Here is a 14,735-nt window from a genome sequence, read left to right as displayed (position 1 = left end):
CTTATATATAGCTTCTTTGGAGTTTTTCATTTTATAATTTGTAGTAGCCTGTATTTGTCCAATAAAGCTTTTGCCTAAAGAATATTGGATCTGCTATCAATATACAGGGTGAGGCAAAAGTAGGTTTACAGTTGTTCACATGGAAAATAAAATATTAATAAATAACAATACAAGAATAAACTGTGTTTTGCATACTCACAATTGTAAACCTACTTTTGCCCCACCCTGTATTCTATTAGCTTTCTTTTTATTAGTGTTTGCCTCACACATTTTTTTACCTTCTAATCTCTCTGTGTTCTAATGTATCAACTCTACCTCTTACAGATAAAAGATAGGGGAATTTCAAAAAATATGACAATATTGTTTTTTTTAATCTGCTAAGATTAGTATATTTTACATTTCTGAAAAATATTTAAGTATATTTTTAGCATCTGATTTTGTACTTGATATTTTTACTGTGTTCTTTCTTAGAATTTCTTTGTCTGTTTCTGCCTTCTGTTGATGTGACAAAGTTTTTTTTACTTAAAATTGTTTACATTAAATATTGAGAGAATAAAAGATATATTTATAAAATATGTGCAAGGGCCCCAGCTGGTGTAGCTCAGTGGATTGAGTGCCAGCCTATGAATCAAAGGGTTGCAGGTTCTGTTCCCAGTCTAGGGCACATCCCTGGGTTGTGGGCCTGGTCCTCAGTAGGGGGCATGCAGGAGACAACCACACATTGATGTTTCTTTCCCTCTCTTTCTCTCTGCTGTCCTCTCTCTAAAAACAAATAAATAAATAATATCTTTTAAAAAATATGTGTAAGGTATGGCAGGCTCTTGATTTTAAAGTGTGGGTTAATTATAGCAATCAATTTATTAATATTAGGTGAATCTTGCAAAAATTGAGAGAGATGTGTTAAATACTTCTGAAATAGGCTGGTGAATCTGCATTTCTCCTTAAAGTTCTGTCAATTTCTGCTTTATTTGTTTTTAGATCCTCTTACTATATACATTTAAAAATGTATCTTTCCAGTGAGTTGAAATTTTATAGTTATATAGTAACTTGTCTTTATCTAATACAGCTTTTTCTTAGTCTACATAAAATTCATATAGTTCTTCAAACTTAACAATACAATTTTATTTAGGGTGGGGCAAAAGTAGGTTTAGTTGTTTGTATGGAAAATAATACAATAATTAATAAATAATAATACAATAATGAACTCTTTTGTTTCACATACACAGAACTGCAAACCTACTTTTGCCCCCCCCCCCCCGTATAAGTAACCTGTTATTACCTTTCTTTTAGTAATTCCATATAAATTCCTGCATATATACTTACTTTATCACAACACAAACTTAATAAATATCTAAATATCAAATCCTTCTTTCTAAAGAGTAGAGGGAACTTAACCTTTAATTCCAATCATTTGTCCCTTCTTAAAGTTTTAATCCTTTGGGTTCCCAGTTTTAAGGAGATATTTACTTGGGAATTCCTGGATTTTGACTCCTGTTCCTTACACCTTGGGAATTCATAAAAAACAAAGGTTCAACTCAATTTAGCAAATGTCTTCAAGGTAAAAGCTTGCTGCAGTATTTTTCTTACCTAACTTAGATTCTTGCTTTCATTTAGTTTTAGGTTTGAATTTCCCTTACTTTCTTAACAACGCATGGATAGAATTAAACTATTGTTTTAAATTTTATTTAGCATTTTAAATTGCTTTTAGTGGAAAGGTGATGTTAGTACTTAGAACTTAGTTTTCCAAGAAATAAAATTCATCTCCTACATTTTAAAAATTAAATTTGTTGGGGTGACGCTGATTAATAAGATTATTCAGGTTTCAAGTGTACAATTCTATGATATATTACCTGTATATTGCATTGTTGCCCACCACCCAAAGTCAAATCTTCTTCCATTCATATATTTGTCCCCCCTTACCTTTAATGTCGTCCTTTCCCTCTGGTAACCATCGTACTGTTGTCTGTGTCTATGAGTTTTTGTTTTTCTTGTTTGTTCATTTGTTGCTTTCATATCCCACAGGAGTGAAAACACATGGTTCTTGACCTTTTCTGCCTGACTTATTTCACTTAGCACGATATTCTCAAGATCCATCCAGGTTGTCATATATGGTAGTATTACGTCCTTTCTTATGGCTGAATAGTATTCCATTGTATATATGTACCACATCTTCTTTATCCAGTCATCTAATGAAGGATAATTCAGTTGTTTCCAAGTCTTGGCCACTGTGAATAATGCTGCAATGAACATAGGGGTGCATATATCTTTGTGAACCAATATTTTCAAATTTTAAGGTAGGTACTCAGAAGAAAGGTTGTTGTGTTACATGGTAACTCAATTCTTAATATTTTGAGGACCTCCTTACTGTTTTCCATAGTGGCTGTGCCAGTTTGCATTCCTGCCAGCAGTGAACGAGGGTTCCTTTTCATCACGTCTCCAACACTTGTTATTACTGTGTTATTGATAATTGCCATTCTAACAGGTGTGAGGTGGTAGCTCATTGTATTTTTGATTTGCATGTCTGTAATAGCTAGTGAAAGTGAACCTCTTTTCATATATCTGTTGGCCATCTGTATGTCTTCTTTGAAGAAGTATCTGTTCAATCTAATCCAGTCATCTCCTAAATTTTACTCTGCTCTCTTCCCTTTCTTTATACTGGTTTGGAAATCACATATTGCAATTTTATATTTTTATTGGATATACCTAAGCTTTTACTATAGAAAACTGACTTAAAATCTAAAAATCAATCAATATATATCTTCCTTTCAATTAATACAAGGAATTTAAAACTCTTAAAGCAAAATATTTTGCCTTCTTATATGATATTATTATACAGAATTTCAATTTCACTCTTATTTTTCTTTTTAAAGAACTTCTTATTTTGAAATAATTATAGATTCAAAAGAAGTTTCAAAGGTAATACAGGGAGATCTGTTATACTTTTCATCCAGTTTTCCCTAGTGGTTACATCTTAAATAACTATGGAAAAATACCAAAACCAGGAAATATACATCTGTACCATGTCTGTGCATATAGTTCTATGCCATTTTATCACATGTGTAGATACGTGTAGCCAGCACTGCAATAAAGATACAGAATTTTCCATCCCCATAAAGTCCTCTCTGCCCCTCCCCCACATTTATGGGAACCATAAATATGCCTCTTAGACTATGATTTTGTCATTTTGAAGATGTTGTATAAATAGAAGACACCTTACATAAACTTTTGAGATTGGCTTTTTTTAACGCAGCATAAGGCCCTTCTTCCTTCTAGGCTCATTCTCCTATTACGTGAAGTATTCTTTTGTAGTTCTTTCAGTCTATAAACAAGTAAACTCTTTCACTTCTTGTTTGTTTTGAAAATGCCTTTATTATGTTCTCATTCTTAAATAATAGCTTAGGTGGGATTATGTTATCAATCATGGGTCATTCAGGAAAAGAGAAACCATTCCAGATAAAATTAATTTTAGGTGCTCATGAAACTGTTGGGAAAACTCTTAATCATTTCTTCATCAAATATTTTCCTTCATTCTTCCAAGGTCTCCATCTGGAACTCCTTTCACATGTATGTTGAATCTTCTCATTTTATTTGCCATATCTTTGAAACTCTAGTTCATAGTTTCTATCTCTATAACTCTGTACTGCCTTTAGGGCTATTTCCTAGAATATATCTTCTGGCTGTAAATTCTCTCTTCAGAGGCCAAATTTTTCATTTTTAAATGTTCTACTAGTATGTTTTGAAGTTTTGTTGGAAATATTTTATACTTTTATTTATATTCTTTATTCAGTTATCTGAAGTTAATACTTGTGTGTATTGAATCTACTGGCCCTTGTTCATATTGACTGTTGTTTTGCATATTTTTATAATATTTGCAAAATGAGCTCATGTTAAGTAGTGTGCTTTCTGAGGAAATTCAGTGTAGCAACCTTCTATAATGGTTTTTATCTTTGTTTCATGTAAGGCATCTAGGAGTATTCAAGTTCAGCTACTTTCATGTTTATTTCTCAGCATGGAATATAGGTTTATTTAAACTTCAAACCTAAAAGATGATATGCTTATGGTTAGAAACCTTCGAGGAGGTTTTAACCACTTTAACCCAGATTGAGAAAACAATTTTCCTTGCTGTCTGCCTGTGCTGGAAAGGAGATTAAAAAAAAAATCCTGTTCTTTGATTAAATTCCTAAGTGTCCTGCTTAACACTAATTCAGTTCTAACTCCCTTTATCGTTTAGGCCCCAAGTCTTGTCTCCCAATCTTGTCTGGGAGACCATTAAACCAATGTTCTTGGACCAGGATATTCCCCAACCCCCATGCCTAGGATAGCCCATGTTACTACTCATGCTTACTACTCTATTTTTTAAACCTTCTCCATTCTCCTTACTTTCTCACAAGCATAGTTACAAATTCAAAAGAATAGTTGTAACATTTTATCTACCATTTCTGGATGTTTAGTAGTGGCAGAGTTTTCAAGTTACTACTAAGTTGCCCGTCCAGGATTTCTCTTATAAGTGTTTTTTATTCTTCATATAACCCTTAGCACAGTGTCTGGCAGAGAGTAATACATAATGTGTTCAGTGACTGACTGAATGAATGAATGATTGTTCTTTATAAGCATTCCGTTCTGTTATTAATTTTTAAAAATATTTTATTTATTGTTAGAGAGGGGCAGGGAAGAAGAGAGGGAGAGAAACATCAATGTGTGGTTGCCTCTTGCACGCCCCTTACTGGGGACCTGGCCCGCAACCCAGACATATGCCTGACTGGGAATCAAACTGGTGACCCTGTGGTTCACAGGCTGGCACCCAATCCACTGAAGGGCTCCTTCATTAATTTTTTTTAGAACTTTTATTGCTCAAATCACTGTTTATAAATTTGTGAATTTATGTTTTACAGACTTCATTTAGACTAGTATAATTTTCTCGCATTGACTACTATAGGGGTCATGGTAATCCTCCCTTTAGCGTCTTTCTCCTTCTGTCTCATGTGGACCTACCAGTAACCTTTTCGATATGAAACTCTTATGAAATCAGTTTCAGTGAAACTCATTTTACTGCCAATGGACCTGTAAAAATCTTATTTTTATCATTTTTAATGTCCTACACTCTTTTCTTCTCTCAACAGCATTTCAATATAGTTTTTCAATGTAGTATTTCAACTATATTTTCTACTAAATAAGGCAGTGTCAAATGAAGGAAGCACATAAAACTATTCACAATCATTTGGTACTATTAAATTCTGCTTCATTCTTGATAACTCCTTAATCTGAGAAGGATTTTATGTAAAGATTTGTTTTCATTTCCAGAAGTAGAGATTTCCCTATATACACTCTTTCGTCATATTTCTGCCACATTCACATGCATTAGGGGTATACCATATATTTGCTAAAAATACCCATACAATCTAATTATGTAATACTTTTCTTTATATTTATATATGTATAAAATTATATTCACATAAATCTTTGCCCTTTTATACCTTAGCCCATCTGTGAATGTTTTACAGTATCTGTCCAGAAAAAATCCAACCACTGTTAATATAACGAGAACAGTTAATGCAATATTGATGTAGTCTTGCAGCCAAGGAGAGTGGACTGCAATGCACATTCATGAAAAATGATGACTTCACTGTGCTAGTCAGTAGGGGTGGTAGACACCGTTGAGTGAGTATGTGTACTGTGTGACCCGTGGCATTCAAAATGACTAAGTGAGGAGAGCAACGAATCTGCATCAAATTTTGCATTAAGCTTGAACATTCCCCCACGAAAATGATTCAGATGATTCAGAAGGCTTTTGGGGACGATGCAATGACTGCAGCACAAATAAAAGTGTGGCACAAATGCTTCGAAGACTGTTGAGAATCTATTGAAAGTGATCCACGTTCTGGAAGGCCTGCAACAAGCAGAACACCGAAGAATGTTGAACGTGTATGGGCTGCAGTCAACAAAGATCAACAGCTGACAATACAAGAGCTAGAAGCTGACCTGTGGATTCCAAAAACTACTGTGTCTGAAATTTTGACACAGAATTTTGGCATGAAATGTGTTGTGGCAAAATTCGTCCTGCAGCTTCTGCTACCAGAGCAAAAGGAACATTGTGCTGCAGTTGCTGATGACTGGATTCAAATTGCTACTAATGAACCAGATTTCCTCAAGAAGGCCATAACTGGAGATGAACTGCTATGATCTGGAAATGAAAGAGCAGTTGTCCCAATGGAAGTCCTTTGGCTGTCCATGCCAGAAGAAGATGCAGCAAAGTTGCAGCAAGATCAAGACCATATTAACTGTGTTTTTTGATTGGTAAGGTGTTGTCCATCACAAGTATGCCCCTCTAGGCCAAACAATTAATAAGGAGTTCTTCGTTGGTTGAGAGATGCAATACAACAAAAATGGGCACAGCTATGGGTAACTGGTGATTGGCAGCTTCATCACAACAGTGCGCCCGCTCATGCATCATGTCTCATGCAGAGTTTTTTGGTGAAACGTCAAATCACCCAGGTGACTCAGCGCCCCTACAGCCCAGATTTGGCATCCTGAGGCTTCTGGCTTTTCCCAAAACTAAAATCACCTTTGAAAGGGAAGAGATTTCAGACCATCGATGAGATTCAGGAAAATACGAAGTAGCAGCTGATGGTGGTTCCAACAAAGGATTTTGCAGTGTTTTGAACAGTGAAAGAGACACTGGGAGAACCGTTTGAGGTCCCAAGGTGCATACTTTGAAGGACACTGAGGTGTCATTGTATATGTACAATGTTTCTTGTATCTTGTATCTTCTTCAATAAGTGTTTCTGTTTTTCATATTACATGGCTGGAGACTTTCTGGACAAATGTCATATACTATTGTCTATTTTCAGTGAGGTCTCTGTAAAACCTAGTATAATATCAAGACCCAATGGACATTTAGTAAATATTTGTGATAATCATAATGATCTCACACAGGCTTTTTGAAAGTGATTTTGAAAAAAAGCACCAGCTATTCTTTAACAGAGATTATCCCCTCTGAAAAGATGGTTGCCTTTCAGTCAGAGAAGAAACAAATATACAGAAAAAAATAAGTGAGATCAGGTCTTTAAAAAAATTGCTTTAGCTAAATATTCACTATAACATTGCATTAGGAACAATGAACATTTTGGATAAATAAACCTGCAGGGAAACTCGTTAGTGACATAAAATTATACATAATTAAAAATTTTTCCATATACTGTGGTATGCACTGTGAGTTTCAGACTTGTGGCTTTAAATAAATTAGCATCTAAGCACTGGTACAGAGGTGCAATTATGTCAATGGACATTCTATGAACATCAGTACTCAAGATACAAATCCACTGCAGTAGGCTGATTAGCAATGCTAATGGGCACACTACACAGTCATATAATTAGAAAGAGTTTTACTCACAGTGATGTTGAGGTTATGGGGTTAGGACAGTTTCCATTTCAAAAGACAGGGAAATCTGGGTTACCATGATGGAAAAAGTAAATCATCTAATTTAAGCTGTTGAAAATATGATAGCTTATTAAAAAAAACTTTTACTTTTGCATATGAAAATTAAGGTAGATTATGAGTTAATTCTTCCCCAGCTAAAGAAGATTTAAAAATAAAGAAGCAGACCCTCAATAGGCATGACAGCTAAAGAATCTCCACATGTGAGACTACATTAGTACAACTAGGTTGTCATCTCATTGTTCACTCAAGATGGAATGGAGCTTGATTAGAAAAAAAATCATAACAGTGTTAACTCCTTCTGAAATGGAAAGATGTACGGGGAGATGGGAACTAGAGAAGAAAAGAAGGCAGTCAGTAACAAACACAGTAGAGAAGAAAAGAAGAGAATCCATTTTTTTGGTGATATTTCGTGTGTTCTTCCTTTGTATTCCTTGTTAGCTGTAATGACCTACAAAACATCCCCAGGTTTGGCAGTCTGTAATTAGCTAAGATATATAGCTATCTTTGCTTTCAATGGAGAACTAGTTAGCTGATCACTTACAATATTTGCAGACAATTCTGACTGTCTCAAAGTTTAGAGACAAGCTATTTTATTTGACACAATTTATCACAGTTGTGGTGAATCACCCTCATCATAATACTTTGTGGTGGGATAAAGATGTGTTGTCATTCTGCTTTAGAGTAAGAGTAGATCATTTCTTTTAAGTGTTGTGATATCTGAATTTTATATACATGCCCTGAAATGGAAAGGTATTTTCACAAACCCTTGCACTGAACAGGAAAATTTTAACTACAGCTTTAAATAACATTCCTGGAGACAAAAGAAAGGCCAAAGTCTCTGCTCTTCAGGACTACAGGCCAATGCAAGCATGCGTGTGAGCACACACACACACCTCACTTCTGCCTCCTTAGAGAGCTATTTCTATTTTCATAATATGGTTACGTTAGGATTACTCAAGAAAAATATGTTAAAGAATTTATCATTTAACACTTCAATAAAGTTACTAATAGAAATTATATTGAAGGAAGTGATGCCAAAATCCATCCTCAAACTACAGCAAGAGATCCTACATAAGTCAGCAACCATTTCAAACGCAAAAGTCACAAAACCCCACAATTATTACCAGTGTATGTAGTCTAGTAAACTGAGAATCAAAAGATTTGAATTGCAACCCAGACTTCCAATTACAATCTTACTATTATCTCAGTTGGCCACCTATGAAATATGTAAATGGTTTATATAATAAAGGTTCATGTAATCATATTAACAATAAAGTAAAATTTTGCTTTTTTAAATCTATGATGTATCCTTCTACAAAATAAATCAAAGCTAGAGAAACAATTCAAGGTAAAGACATTAAACAAAGGGAGTTTCTCTTATCTAAATGGAACATAGAAATAATTCCCCAAGTTGCAAACTCCTGGAGTTCATGGAATATATTTCTCCTATCCTTTGGAAGATGCCTTTGAAATCATTCACAGAGAAGACACTGTAAAGAGTTAATGTTAATGATGAAATGATTTTTAAAATCTGAAGAGGGTTATTTTTCAGGTCTTCCTCATTCACTTTCAACTTTACCTGTACATACATTTTGAAATTTAATTTGTAAGGGGGGAAAAAGTGTCCTATGAGCTTATACTATTCTCTAATGAGGGAAGAAGCATATAAAAAGCAATAAAAATAAGTAACTTTTTATAAAAAATTTACTTATGATAGTAAACCTTACTGAACAATATAATGAAGAACTAAGCATAAGATGCCAGAAGATGCTTGTCTTGCCTTCTCAGTTCACATCAAAAGTTCTTAGTTTATGACTCTGACTGGTCTGGCTCAGTTGGTTGGGTGTTGTCCCACAAACTGAAAGGTCGAGGGTTCAATTTCTGGTCAGGGCACATGCCTAGGTTGCAAGTTCAGTCCCTGGTTGGTGTATGTGTGAGTTCTTAGTTTATTATTCTTAAAGTTGGGAGCTAGACAGTACCTGTTGTTGTGTCAAGAAGTCATTAATCCCTATTTTTGGCTGACAACATATCTGGTTTGTGCTCTATTTGGAAGGTTGAACATATTTGGATATCACACATTACACTGGGCTGAAACTGTAGCCAAGACAATAACTTGTCCATCAGTTTACTAGCACAAAAATATTCAATATGCTCAACCACTTGTGATTCAGAGGGCATGGGGGTGGGGTTCTCAAGGTTAATATCACAGTATTTCTAAAGATTATTTCCATTGTTGAGTTAAATGAATTAAGTTTCAAGCTTAGCTATAGTCCCAAACTTGCTTGTAAGACTGTGTATTTTATCTGATGAATTTACATTATGCTTACTTCTTGTCCACAGGTGGCAAACACAAGGTCTGCGGGCCGAATCTGGCCCTCCACCTTTTTTTATCCGGCCTGGCACCTTGTTTCTACCCAGTGGCAGCGCTGAGCTCTCGCTTAACTGTTAAGGAGTAGTTACATTTATACAGTCCTAAAATTACATTCAGCCCTTTGAAGGCAACCATGAGGCTGATGTGGCCCCTGGTGAAAATGAGTTTGACACACCTGTTCTAGTCTGAGAAGCTATACTTTCTTTATTTTAACAGACTTCTATATACATGTGTGGATTCTATAAGAAAAAAGCAAAGCAAAACATGTTTTGTTTTGTTTTGTTTTTAAGATTTTACTTTATTCTACTACTGAAATAGTAAGATCATTATCCTAAAGCCAAAATACAGGTTAAGATGTCTAAACAGAATATTCAGGAAAGCTCTTTATAATTATTTCAGCAGTCTTCTAAATAAAACTTCTTCCTTACAATGTCTCCATTCTAAGAACTTTGACTCCATTCTCCTGAATAAATGAAAACTATTGAAATTCCTGTTTTCCCTTGAATTCATGAGTTGCCTTTAATTGTGGAACATAATAAATCCTCTGTTGACTGAAAATATATTTATATCTTCATTCAACAAACATTTCTCAGCAATAGAAAGGAGAAAGCACAATTGGATACTTGTGTGCATTTAAACTCATAATAATGAAAAAGAATACATATAAGGGACTATCTATATATCTATATGGATATACAGAGTATATTGCCCTTTTCTATATTTCCTTATCTTCATCTTTGCAATAACTCTATGATTTAAGCAGAGGACTAAGTACTGTTTTCATATTACAGGTGAGATACAGAAGACACTCAGAAAGGTGACTGCCTCAAAATCTCAAGGCTATTAAGTGGCAGATTAGAGATTTGTACTAATAAGACATCCTTTTCAGTATGCTTCACTGTGAGAAAATTATAAGCACATTAGAAATGTTTAATAAAGCCTTAGTCAATTTCCTGAATTATATGTTTCAATAACAATTTTTAGTAATATCTTCACCAACTAATTTTATATTTTTTAATCCTCACCCAAGGATATGTTTATTGATTTTAGAGAGGAAGGGAGAGAGAAATATCTATGTTAGAAACATCGATTGGTTGTCCCCCATATGCACCCTGACTGGGGATTGAACTTGCAACCTAGTTATGTGCCCTGACCAGGAAAGGAACCCACAACCTTTTGATGTACAGGTCGATGCTCCAACTAACTGAGCCACTCAACCAGGGCTTACCAACTAATTTTTATAGTAAATACAAATATTTGTTTATAAATGTATACAACAAATATCATTTACATAGATTGCAATATAAAGCACTTTTGTAAATAATAAGCAAAATCTCATTCAACGAACAAGATTAAATAGCATAAAAGCACTGAGACCAACTATATTTAAAAATTGAATTTCTCCCTTTAAGTGTATGTGTGTGTGTGTATGAGGGTCGGAGAGGGAAAGGGAGAAACTGACTTTAGAAACGTCTTTGATTCTTTGTCTGAATTAAAATACATAATTCCTGTTGCAGTCAAGAGAGAAGAATATATTTTATGGAGGGCATTATGGGGTCCCTCTAGAGGACTTCATGAGACCTAATTGATGAAGGTAGAAATCCGTGTCATCTCTGTTTAGTTCACGCACACACCATCAGCAATGGCTTCCAGTTTTTCTACTACCAACTCTCCAAAGAGTTCTATGTTGTTCTCACTTTACTGCTATTTTTCTTAACATCTGTGTATCAGTATCTCACTCTCTATCCATTCTTGCCTGCCATTCTCTCTCCTACATTCTAAAGAGTCCCAAGATTATAGAGTGATTAAATAAAGAAATAAGTAGAGCTATAGCCCAATCAAGCCCAGCAAAACTTAGAGGCCAGAGTATCCCCAGGAAAACAAACTGGAAGTAATAATAATACCATATATTTGGATAACATTTTAGAGATTTATGTTTTAAAAATTTATTAAAGATGATATAGAGTATTAGCATTTAGAAAACATTACATGAACTTACAATATCTATTTTTATTATTTAATCCATTAACTGTATTAAGAACTTGATTATATCCTTCTAAAACAGTATCATTAACTTTCAGATGTTTAGTAATGTATGATCCAGTTTGTAGGTTAATCAAGGTCCCTTGATTTTAATACCCCTACTTGACCTCTAGACAAGGGAAGGAAGAAGTGACAAAATATTAAATTGAGAAAAGCTGTAAAAAAAAAAAGGCTTTTGAAGAAGAGATAAAAATCACATGAATAAAATAATCTGTCAAAAATCTTTTTGACTACTATTCTTTTTTGCCTGACTTTAGTACCTTCTCACTGAAGTATGGAGAGAGCCAAGTAGAGTGGGTAGAAACACTATCTAAAAAGACAGAGATTATAATCTAGGGACCAAAAGAAATGTTTGATATTATTCCCCAACATCACGCCACTCCTCTATTCTTTGAAAATCACTGTTTTGCCACACACACACACACACACACACACACACACACAGAGTCATTAAGCTAAGTATAATAATAAAGAAACTTTATTGTTGTCTTTCAGTATATGTAATTTATTCTATGGGGCTTCCCATGACCATACATGAAATTTAGGACAGATATAATGATTCTGTTCATTTATAGGTTCTCAGTATACTCAATAATTAGTACATCTAGTCTAGTAATAAAAACCTTAAATTTCAAAGTTATGGCTACTTCTTTCCTGTTTTAGTCCTGCTGTAGGCTGGCTGCTTACAATGGGAAAGAGGGTGTCTGACTCTCATTTGTAGATCCTTTGATTTGGGTGAAGCTCTCTGCTTATAGCTCCTGAGTAGATGGCAGTTCTTTTCACTGTTGCAATCACTGGGCTCCTGCAGGCAGTCTATGGAAGACAACCTTGTATCAATCTCTCTTGTGAAGATTGCCTACCTCTGATCCAAGGTATATACATAAGCAAATACATTTGCTCCCACAAAACAGAATGTAGGTCACCCAACACAGCCACCTCTTCATCACACCATCTTCAAGGCAGCTGGCCAATCAGTTTCAAGCTCTAGGTTTTTCCGGCATGAGTCAGACAGCAGTTCTTAAATGGCAGGGGTCAGTTATTAAGCTTTCCAAGTCATCTCCTTGAAGTCACTACCTCTTGGATTCAGATGCAAAGAGATGCCCCCCTACTCCTTCTCCTCGAAGGTGTCATAGGATACTCACCACACCAACTCTCCAAAAATCTTCCTTTCCTAATTTCTGTCCTCTCAATTCATTTATATCCTTGACATGGTTAAGTAGCTTAAGGATCACATAACAGGTTTTCTCCCTCATCTTCATGTAGAAACTGTAGGGTGTTTTCATATCTTACTTTGAAATCTTATCTTAGGGCTCTAGCTAAAACAAACAGGGGGAGTCCTGTTTCAAGATCCTATTACATATGGTTCCAAAACAGCACCATATTTAGGAGGCGAGGGGAAAGAATTATTTTTTTACCAAAGCAGCAATAGCAAACACTAGCAGATGATTTAAAAAATTTTACAGCTAAAGTAAGATCACCAAATGAACAATATTTACTTACTACCATGTTTTCATTTGTCTACCATGTGCTCTTTGTAACAAATAAAAATGTAGAGTTATTGGTGGTAAGTATGTACCAAGGATAAATTATGGCTCAAGAAAACAGACATGCTCATCTGTGCCCAAAACTGCTAACATTATTTCCACAGGACAGTGAATCTAGGCCATAAATAAGAGCCCAAGGAGAGACAAATGTCTTCCCTTTTGGCTATATTGTCTTAGGGAACTTATAAGCTCTTGAGAAATAATTAACATTATATAGGTCAAATGGAGATTTCAAACCAAAGAAGATACTGGCTATAAAAAAAAAAAAGCCCCCCAGTGAATTGACTCTATGTAAAATGATTCATCAGAAGCTGAGTTTAAATAAACAGTTTTAGAATATGGAGAACATTTTGATAGAACTCTTGGGTTTAAAATTTTCTCAAGAATTTTCAATGGTGCTTGATGAGAATCAAATTTTGACTTCTATGGCATTTGGGTTTAAAATTCCTTCTGGAACATTAGAAATCTTACTATTTCAACATTACCCTTTTCTATTTTTTTGAACATCTGAGATACACTAGCCATACACACTATATAACATTTTCCCTGCAATTTGCTATTTTAATTAGTCTTTGCTTGGCCTTTTTATTTTACTTGCTCTTTTACCATTATATGTTTTTAAGGTAAGCTTTAATTAGTTTAAATTTTAAATATTTGTGCAGGTTTATCTAGGATGAAACAATAATTTCTAGGAAAAGATTATTATTATTATTAATTGAAATTACATTTGGTAAATTTCACTAAAATTCGAAATAATTTAGGATGAAATCCATCCAGAAACTGTTTTTTCAGTGCCTATTTTTGGTTGCTAATTGTTCTATAGCCCTAGAGAAAAAACTATGAGCTATACAACTTGGGTACTCAGTGGCCATGTTAAAACTAAGAGGCAACATTAACTTAAAGTTCTTAGCAGAAGTCAAATGTCAAATCATAATTTGAATATAGATTTTTATACCTAACTTCATGAAGGCTCTTTTTAATTTATTTGCCAGCCCCACAGCCTAATATTACTTTGTTTCTACATTCACTTTCATAGCCTATGGTCTTCAGTACAGAAAATGACAGGCAAATATTTATAAGCCATAGAGTTGTCATAAATTTGATCCAATCAAATGGTCAGTAAGCACATTCTTATTGCTAGTTTTCTATCTCTTTTGAAAAGGCATTGGAAGCTTTCATTTTGCTAATTTCAAATCAGCCGATTTCCTAGAACAAATGAGGTTCCAGTGCCCAATTGAAAAATGAAGGAATCTGACATTGCTTCCTTTAGCTCTTCATTCCTCCCTTATGTACATATATGTTTGTGTATATATGTTTGTGTGTGTGTGCATGAGTGTAA

Source organism: Desmodus rotundus, chromosome 12, assembly GCF_022682495.2.
Source record: "Desmodus rotundus isolate HL8 chromosome 12, HLdesRot8A.1, whole genome shotgun sequence".
Lineage (NCBI taxonomy): Eukaryota > Metazoa > Chordata > Mammalia > Chiroptera > Phyllostomidae > Desmodus > Desmodus rotundus.
The sequence above is the reverse complement of the archived record's forward strand: the minus strand, read 5'-3'. Positions refer to the sequence as shown.